Here is a 10,855-nt window from a genome sequence, read left to right on the forward strand (position 1 = left end):
TCTCACAAACTTGATTGAGTTTTTTGAAGAAGTAACAAAGAAGATTGATGAGGGCAGAGCAGTAAATGTGATCTATATGGACTTCAGTAAGGCGTTCGACAAGGTTCCCCATGGGAGACTGATTAGCAAGGTTAGATCTCATGGAATACAGGGAGAACTAGCCATTTGGGTACAGAACTGGCTCAAAGGTAGAAGATAGAGGGTGGTGGTGGAGGATTGTTTTTCAGACAAGATTTACATGGATGTTGCCAGAGTTGGAGGATTTGAGCTACAGGGAGAGGCTGAACAGGCTGGGGCTGTTTTCCGTGGAACATCGGAGGCTGAGGGGTGACCTTATAGAGGTTTACAAAATTATGAGGGGCAAAATTATGAGAGGATAAATATACAAAGTCTTTTCCCTGGGGTCAGGGAGTCCAGAACCAGAGGGCACAGGTTTAGGGTGAGAGGGGAAAGATATAATAGAGACCTAAGGGGAACTTTTTCACGCAGAGGGTGGCACGTGTATGGAATGAGCTGCCAGAGGATGTAGTGGAGGCTGGTACAATTGCAACATTTAAGAGGCATTTGGATGGGTATATGAATAGGAGGGATTTGGGCCGGGTGCTGGCAGGTGGGACCAGATTGGGTTGGAATATCTGGTCGGCATGGACAGGTTGGACCGAATGGTCTGTTTCCATGCTGTACATCTCTATGACTCTATGTGCAATCACCCAAATTACACAAGAGAAACATTTTCCTTTTAGGAGTCTCTTGCTTCCCCTACTGTCAACATCCTGGTGGTTACCATTGAACAGGTGTTGAACTGGAGTAACCATAAATATTGTTGTAATTCAGATGCAAGGAATCCTGCAGGGTCAAACTCATATTCTGACAGCTCAAAACCTACTTACCATGTACAAGGTAACGGTCAGGAATGATGTGGAGGTGCTGTTGTTGGACTGTGGTGGACAAAATTAAAAATCACACAACACCTGGTTATAGTCCAGCAGGTGTATTTGGATGCACTAGCTTTCGGAGCACTGCTCCTTCATCAGGAGCTGTGGAGCAGGATCATAAGACACAGACTTTATAGCAAAGGATTACAGTGTGATGCAACTGAAACGATATATTGAACAAACCTAGATTGCTGTTAAGTCTTTCATTTTTTAGAATGGGTTGTAGGTTTCAGTTCATTAATATGTAAACCCTGAACTTCTTTTAAATCACATTCTCAAGATAACTTACATTTTTATAAAAAAAGTGACATCTCAGCTCAGACAATGCATTAAAGGTATGAGGTTAGAGTCTGTCTGTATCCCAACCTTGAGTCTGACTGGTTCTATTTCAAAAGTTTTTTTTTAAGATTAGATTCCTTACAGTGTGGAAACAGGCCTAACCAGTCCACGCCGACTCTCTGGAGAGTAACCCACCCAGACCCATTTCCTGCTTGCTAAGGCACCTATCACTATGGACAATTCACCTGACCTGCACATCTTTGTGATTGTGGGAGGAAACAGGAGCACCCGGAGGAAACCCACTCAGACATGGGGAGAATGTGCAAACTCCACACAGACAGTCACCCGATGCTGGAATCGAACCTGGGACCCTGGCGCTGTGAGCCACTGTGCCACCCCAAATATATTGAAGCTGGAATAGTTATGTGAAAACTATTTACATTACTGCGCCAACATGACTTGGAAACAAATACATGTTGCTAGGTCTTCTAAATGTTACTTCCCTGACAAGGAATCAAACCCAGGGCTGCAGCAGTGAACTTATAAAATGTTATATGGATTGACTACCTGCATTGATTGCAGATTGTGCGCTTTTTGAGCAAAATAAAATGTATCTGCAACCACATTCTGCAAATGCAAACTCACCCCATAGAGTAATATGTGTGTCTGTGCGCATGAGAGAGAGTGAGAGTGAGAGTGTGCGTGTGAGTGCACGTGACAGAGAGTGTGTGTGTGTGTGCGTGCATAGTGGGCTCACCTGTGGTATGACATGAACCCAAAGTCCCAGTTGAGACCATCCTGATGGGTACTGAACTTGACTATCAGCCTCTGCTTAGCCACTCTGCATTGTTGTGTATCCCAAAGTCCACCTTGGAGGATGCTCACCTGAAGATCTGAGGCCGAATGTCCCTGAACGCTGAAGTGTTCCCTGACTGGGAGGGAACAACCCTGTCCAATGAATGTTGTGCGGTGTCCACTCATCCATTGTCATAACCTCTGCTTGGTCTTGCCAATGTACCATGCCTTGGGGCATCTTTGCCTGCAGTGTATGAAATCGACAATGCTGGCCGAGTCAATGAGTACATGCCGCGTATATGATGGGTGATGTCCCCACATTTAATGGTGGTGTCTGTGTCAACGCGCTGACATGTCGTGTGCTTGCCTTGACAGGGTTGTACGGTGTTGTGGTCAATGTTGTCCTGAAGACTGGGCAGTTTCCTGCGAACAATGGTCTGTTTAAGGTTTGGCAGTTGTTTAAAGGTGAGACGTGGAGGTGTTGGGGAGGTCTTGGCGAGGCGCCCATCCTCATCGATAATGTGTTTCAGGCTGCGAAGAACATGGCAGAGTTTCTCCTCTCCTGGGAAGAACTGAACACAGCAACCTGACGAAGCTGCAGCGCTCCGAACGCTAGTTCCAAATAAACCTGTTGGACTATAACCTGGTGTTGTGTGATTTTGAACTAAGTCAGGAATGTAATGGAATGTTCCCCCCTTATCTGGGTGAGTGCAGCTCGAACAACAATCAAGAGGCTTGACACCACAAAGCAGCCTGTTTTATTGCCACTGCACCCGAAACCATTGACTCCCTCCGCCATCAATGCATGATTGCAGCAGTGTGTACTATCTGTAAGATGCACTGGAGAAATGTAGCAAGGCTCCTTCAACAACACCTTCCAAATTGTCAACCACGACCCGTGAGGAACACGAGAGAGGCAGATACCACCTGCAACTTCTTCTCAAAGCTGCTCACCGTCCAGATTTGGAAAGATATTGCCCTCACAATGTCGGGAACTCCCTCCCAAACTGCACTGGGTATTTCTACAACCCAACAACTGCAGCAGTTCAAGAACGCAGCTCAATGCATCCTCTCGAGAGCAACAAGAGATTGGCAATAGCTGCTGCTCAGCCACGCCCCCGAATGAATTTTTAAAAACTAGCAATTAATATTTGTCCTAATTTGCTTAGCATTAAATGAACATCTCTATAGCAAATCCTTTCTTTTCACCGATTCAGGAATTTCATGGGAACAATACTGTGAGAACTCAGAAGTTAGTCTAATAAAGGAGGAGATCTCTAGGGGGCAGTAATAGGACAGAAGTATTATTTTCAACTCCTGACACATTACAAACGAGAAATTTTCTGCTCTAAATTGTGAATTGAATCCACTACTCACGGCCCTATGTTTTCTCATTGAATCCTTGTCTATCACTCTTAAAATTTCTGTTGCAATCAACCTAGATAATCTTCCTTTGCAACCCCATTGAACCAGCTACCCTCCCTGTGAAGTACTTACATTTGACTTTTCTATTTATTTCTTTTTTTCAGAGCTGCGTTACATGAACACCTCCCCCACCCCACAGCCAATGCTTTTGAGTGTGATGAATAGTTTTTTTCCAGGATCAGCTAGGCAAGATCTTAAGGATTTTAAATGTGTTAGTAAAGATCTCATCTCACCCTTCAATTAACTGACTTCAAGCATACATTGATGCCATAATGCAACTGCTTTCTAATTCTCAACAACGCAGAAGACACAGGAAATCATTCTTTGCAGTCAAATATGGGGACTGGAAGATTTCAAAAAATTCAGTGCAAAAATATCATTTTAATGAAAATCAGTAGCAACATGCTCTCTATGAAACATACAGAATATACAGATTTTTATGTGTCATTTCCGAGAATGTTAACAGAAAATTGAGGAGAAAAACAGGTGGGCTCACAATATTTCATCTGAAGAAGAATTTCTTGGGAACTCCTCTGAGTTGGAAGATGATGGATTTTGGACCTGCTCACTCATAGCACTCTAGTACTGCACTGTTGCAGGAGTCATTTTTGAATGAGACATTAAATTGAAGCCACATTTACCCTTTAGTATAGCCCTCCTGCTGTACTGGCTAACATTTAGTTCTAGCCAACACCTAAGAAAGATTATCCAGGCATTTCGTTATTACTATATCTGGGACTCTGCTGTGATCAAATTGGCTGCCATATTTGTTAAATTACAGCAGTATCTGCACTATAAATTCTTCATTGACCTTAAAGTGCTTTTGCATATCCAGAGGTCATCAAAGGTGTCATATAAATGTACACTTTTCTTTTACATCCAAACCCCATCCTATATTTACATTGCAAATTTCCTATGCTTACTGAGTTGAAGTGCTGAGATGAGGTGGACATTCTTCAGCCAGAGGGTGGTGAATCAATGCTGCAGGAGGGCTGTAGAGGCCAAGTCATTAAGAGTATTTAAGATTGAGTTAGATAGGTTCTTCATTACTAAGGGGATCAAGGGTTATGGGGAGAAGGCAGAAGAATGGGATTGAGAAACATATCATGATCAAATGCTGGCGCAGACGTGATAGGCCAAAAAGCCTTATTCTGTTCCTACATCTTTTGGCCTATAATAACCCTGGCCAAGATTGCAGCTGGCAGGCCAATCAGTGGTTAGGCATAGTGACCAGCCATAGGAGGCTTTCATGTGACAGTTTGGTCTAAGTACCCTGGATTTTCTGACTTCCCCAGCTTTGGGAAGGCACTGGGCTTGCGCTCATTCCCTTCACCTAATCAGGGGCACAAACTCCACATCCTCTCGTACCGCGCCTAGGTCCATTGCAGCTGCATAACCACATACAGTTTTATTCAGTCCACGTGTTCAGTGCTGGTGAATCCATTTACTTCTGCAACGAAGGTCAAAGTCGGAAGCACTTTATATACAAAGAAGAATGTTTCAAATGAGCTGGAGGATTACAAATTAATGATTTATATAGATTTATCTGGTGGTTTGTGAGATATGCTGGGGTTGAAAGATGACTCAGTGCAGATATATTGGGTCTATTTTAACACTTGTAGTGCTGCTGAGAATCACATAAAGTAAAATACACCTGTAATCCATTTTTCAATTTGGTGGCTTTAAAGTTGTAGCTGCTGCTTCTCTGGATTATAGTGCCCAGCTCTGGGGGAGGGGGTGTGGTGGGGGGAGGTGTCTTATGGTGTGGTGCAATGTCCTAACCTCTGTCCATGTAATTCAAAGAGTGTGTAATAACATCTCTGAACAGGTTAATTTCTCTTCTGGCCTGTTCTGTTCTGTGTCATTCAATGCTGCAATGTGTCCTGTTCTTTTTTTAAAGATTAGATTCCCTACAGTGTGGAAACAGGCCATTTGGCCCAACAAATCCACACTGGCCCTTTGAAGAGTAACCCATTCAGCCCCATTTCCCTCTGACTGATGTACCTAACACTCTGGGCAATTTAGCATGGCCAATCCACCTGACCCGCACATCGTTGGACTGTGGGAGGAAGCGAGAGCACCCACAGGAAACTCACGCAGACACTGGGAGAATGTGCAAACTCCACAAAGACAGTCACCCAAGGCGGAAGTTGAACTTGGGTCCCTGGCACTGTGAGGCAGCCGTGCTAACCACTGAGCCACCGTGCCACCCTATCTCTCAAAGTTGTCAATTCTGACTCAGTCAAAGACAATGTCATCTCTGAGGCCAGAAGTTTGTGGGTTTATGAACCGCTTCAGGGATTTGAACAGAAAATCTACACTGACAATCCAGTGCAGAACTGAGGGTGTGCTGCACTGTTGACATGCTGTCTTTTAGATGGGACGTTATATTGAAGTCTTATCTGCTTTCTCAGGTGGTTGTGAATGATCCCTTGGCACTACTTGAAGAACAGGGAAGTTCTTCCTAATGTGCTGGCCAGTATTTATTCTGCAACCAACATGACTGAATGATGACTTGGTCATTATTACATTATTGTTTGTGAAAGTTTGATGTGTATAAATTGGCTATTGTGTTTCTCTACATTATAGCAAGTGACAAAATGTCAAGACTTGGTCAGTCAAAAATGGAGCTGGAAAGGCACAGCAGGTCAGGCATCATCGGGGAGTAGGAAACTTAATGTTTCGGGTCAGGATCCTTCATTAGGATTTCCAACTCCACTATTTATCAATTCTGTCTTCCAGCATCAGCAGTCCTCACCATTTCCAAGAGGTACCCAACAGATGTAAAAACCTTTGGAACAAAGTGAGGTTTTTCTCTCTGTCCTTCTGCGTACTTGGTCCTTTGATATTTCTTTCCTTGTGTGGCTTTGTTCTGGTGACACCCTCCAATTCGCCCTATCTGGTCGATCATGATTTTACCCTCTCATCTTCCCTTTTATTGCCCTTCTACTCTAACATCATCATCACATTGAAAATCTCTCCCTACAATCTCCTCATTTTTATAATCTTCCTGAAAACCTAACTCCTCGTTGTGCATTCGACCAGTTCCAACTTCTTTTCTGTCCGTGAAGCACCTCAGAGTACTTTCCTACATTAAAGTTGCTACGTAAATGCAAGTATTTATTGTTTCCTCCATCATTTGCTTCAGAATTTTCAGAAACCCCTGTGCATTCGGTTCCCTCGATCCTCATCATTCCTTAATTGTTATCCCATCTCATGTATGCTCCACAACATAAGATTCCGCATAATGGAGGCATGTTTTTGGCAGCTTGCATATCACTACTGCCTCACTGCTGTTGGCTCTACTTGGTGCTTTTGTGAGATTTGTTTTCCTGCTTTTGCAACCGTACTCTGTGCTGCTATGACAGTACTGTTGCTTCTCCTGTGCTGTTAGCACTTTGATTTAATTTAGATTTTGTTAACATCTCCCAAATGCAAGTAAAAAATGTATCTTTTAGTACAGGATTGGAATCTAAAAATGCCGCATGCTCCCTTTGCTCAGAGGCAGATTACATTTTACAGTAGAGTAACCTTTAACCTGAAGAGCAAAGGTCAGTTTGTGATCTATATCTCAGTGCCAATATCAAATTTCTGCTTCACCTTTAGAAAGTAACACTATACGGTAGAAATTGGATCTTGATGCATCTGTTTTTTGAATATAAAACAGATCAATGCGGCTCAACTTAGGATGCAGGTTCCTGTACCCCATGGGTGCCTGTCATAGAGAGGTATAGCATGGAAACAGACCATTCAGTGCAACTCATCCATGCCGACCAGATATCATAAACTAATGTGGTCTCATTGCCAGCACCCGGCCCATATCCCTCCAAACCCTTCCTATTCACATACCAATCCAGATGCCTTTTAAATGTTGCAATTGTATCGGCCTCCACCACTTCCTCTGGCAGCTCATTCCACACATGTACCACCCTCTGTGTGAAAATGTTGCCCCTCTCACCCGAAACCTATGCCCTCTAGTTCTGGACTCCCCCATACAGGGAAAAGACTGTGTATTTACCCTGTCCATGCCCCTCATGATTTTATAAACCTCTGTAAGGTCAGCCCTCAGCCTCAGACGCTCCAGGGAAAACATCCCTAGCCTATTCAGCCCGAAAGATGTCTGATCTGACATTTAGGATTTCTCATCATTGAGGAATGACTGGAAGATTCTTGAACTCATGAATTCCCGAATGAATCTATACAAATTAGGAGACGCAGGTCATTTGGCCCCTTGAGCTTGCTGCACCATTCAGTAAGATTGTGACTGATGTAATTACTGTTGTAATGGCACTCTGCTCACAATGCTGCATGAGCTACTGCTCATGATGCAAATTACCACCTCAATCATCTTAAAGTCTATAGGGTCTGCGTTTCTGCTGAGGTAGAGGAAAAACCACTTCCTGGTATCTTACAATTCATACTGTTTACTGTTAGTTAGCAACTAGTTACCAGTTACATTGTTATGGCAGATCACTAGTTTTCAACCAGTGTACAACAAGGTGAGAAGTCTGCTGCAGAATTTTCACATCTGTGCATCTGATCTGCTCTGGAGCCTCACTGGCCAATGTTGAAAGCAGTATCTGCTGACATTTGTCACCATGCATGCGCAGGAGAGAAAACATTTGCTCAGTTATGCAACAAGTGTGCCTTGATAACAAGAAAGGTTGGGAGCCACTGTGATAGATATTCTTACAGAGGCTAGGAGGAGCACTAGATGTTAGGTTTTGCTCCCTTGAGATCCTCAGCTGTTCCATTCACAAGTCCATATCACATCATGATAGGTTGGTGTTTATATCATTCCTCAAAGTTAACCCTTTCAGAAAAGTTTATATCGATATACCATGTAAGGACATAAGAATTAGGAGCAGGAGTGGGCCATCTGGCCCTTCGAGCCTGCTCCGCCATTCAATAAGATCATGGCTGATCTTTTTGTGGACTCAGATCCACTTACCCGCATTCTCACTGTATCCCTTAATTTCTTTATTGTTCAAAAAAAATCTACCTTAGCTTTAAAAACATTTACTGAAGTAACGTCAACTACTTCTCTTTGCAGGGAGTTCCATGGATTCACAACCCTCTGGGTAATGAAATTCCTTCTCAATTCAGTCCGAAACCTGCTTCCTCTAATCTTGAGGCTATGCTCTCTTGTTCTGGTCTCATCCACCAGTGCAAACACCCTCTCTACTTCTATTTTATCGATGCCCTTCATAACTTTATATGTTTCTATAAGATCCCCCCTCATTTTTCTGAATTCCAATGAATATAATCCCAGTCTACTCAGTCTCTTCTCAAAAGCCAACCCCTTCAACTCTCGAATTAACCGAGTGAACCTCCTCTGCACCCCCTCCAGTGCCAGTATATCCTTTCTCAGGTTAGGAGACCAAAACAGCACACAGTACTCCAGGTGTGGCTTTACCAGCACCTTGTACAACTGTAACATGACCTCCCTGCTTTTTAAAGTCAATCCCTTTAGCAATGGAGGACAAAATTCAATTTGCCTTCCTAATTACTTGTACCTGCAGACCAACCTTCTGTGATTCATGCACAAGGACACCCAGTCTCTCTGTATTGCAGCATGCTGCACACATCTCCATGCCCAAATGTTTATTCTCATTATAAATATTGTACATTTGTGTGTATAATTACAATTACCTCTAAATCTATGGCTTTAAAAATTCAGGTGATCTGGAGGTGTCACCTTTTCTCTCGGGAGACTGGTAGCTTGATAGGTGGAAGACTACTGTTTTTGATCTTCTTCCTGACAGTCTGAGGGCTTTAGGAGTACTTGTATTATTAAGTTCACCACTGGCTTCATCCCCAATCAACCAATGTATTGGTCAATTCACCTGTAATGGAATAAGTTTTCTGTGGTTCCTTTGTACGATTCCATTGGGGGCATGAACAATGTACAATCTCTGTGGGTCTCCAGCTCTGTGGCTGACTGTTTGTTTATTTTCTGTTCAGGTCCTGTGTCCCTGTCCTAAGTGTTACGATTGGCTTGCACGCTGCTGCTTAATACAGTGTGTGGCCAGTTGCGCACCACAGAATGGCTCCTTATTGTGAACATTTTGATAATACTGTAGGAGTAAATATAGAATGGACATTTTTTGTAGAGCAGGGAAATAAGACTCCAGCTTCCTGCCCATCAGCAATTCTGATGGTATTACACCAAACTGGAGTGTGATGGATCTATTAATTTGCATTGCCATATAGATATCAGTACTCTTTTTCAAAAGCAATCTGACTGTCCTGACCGACTCTTGGCTTCCTAGTTCAACTGTGGATATTTTTGATTAGATCACATTACAGTATGGAAACAGGCCCTTCGGCCCAACAAGTCCACACCGGCCCGCCGAAGCACAACCCACCCATACCCCTACATTTACCCCTTACCTAACACTACGGGCAATTTAGCATGGCCAATTCGCCTAACCTGCACATCTTTGGACTGTGGGAGGAAACCAGAGCACCTGGAGGAAACCCACGCAGACGCGGGGAGAATGTGCAAACTCCACACAGTCAGTTGCCTGAGGCGGGAATTGAACCCGGGTCTCTGGTGCTGTGAGGCAACAGTGCTAACCACTGTGCCACCGTGCCACCCACATCTCAGTGACCTTGTGAAATTTTCAAATCCAGAACTAGCTGCAAAGTGGCTGAAGCACTCATTCGTGAAATGTGGCCTGTTGTCAGAAATGACCACATCAAGGACATTATATGTAAGACTTGGATAACAATATCTGTGGTGTGTATCTTCTTAACCTCCATTCAACAAAAAAATTCACAAATTATTTTTCCTGCCACATGGACCTGTATGGGGAGTATGGTGAGGAGGAACAGCTCTCCTCGCTCCAGTCAGTCAATGGCACAAGTCTCACAATCGATAATGAGCTCCTCAATGTCTTTTGAGATCCAAGAACCATCACATTGAGCTCTAACGGTGCAAATGTTGATTCCCAAGTGTCCCGAATGTATGTTCTTTGATTGTAAAAAACTGTTGATACTCAAAACATCTTTTCAAGGCCAGAAGGCCAGCTTGCTGGGCCTTTATCATATGGACATTCCTGGCCCCTCAACTGCTCCTAACGGATCTAGCTGAGTTAATTGTGCCTTAATGGCCATTATGTTGCCATGGACAGTGTGTTTGTAAACAAACACAATGTCGTGCCCAGTAAGACTATTGCTCTGGATTGCACATCTGTTATAATCTGTAGTTTTTCCTGCAAACATACTGTTTCAGCGTATAACTTATGAGATAGAGTCAAAATCTTCATATTACTGGATGCATCCTTATTAATTTTTTCTCATCCACTAGAGGGAGTGGTTTCTCAGCACAGATAAATTGGTAGGTTTAGCTGCAGGAAGGACATTTGGCTTTTAATCCACCCGTCAAATCCATAAAAGAATGGCTGATATGAAGCCTC

The sequence above is a fragment of the Chiloscyllium plagiosum genome, chromosome 31 (genome assembly GCF_004010195.1).
Source record: "Chiloscyllium plagiosum isolate BGI_BamShark_2017 chromosome 31, ASM401019v2, whole genome shotgun sequence".
Lineage (NCBI taxonomy): Eukaryota > Metazoa > Chordata > Chondrichthyes > Orectolobiformes > Hemiscylliidae > Chiloscyllium > Chiloscyllium plagiosum.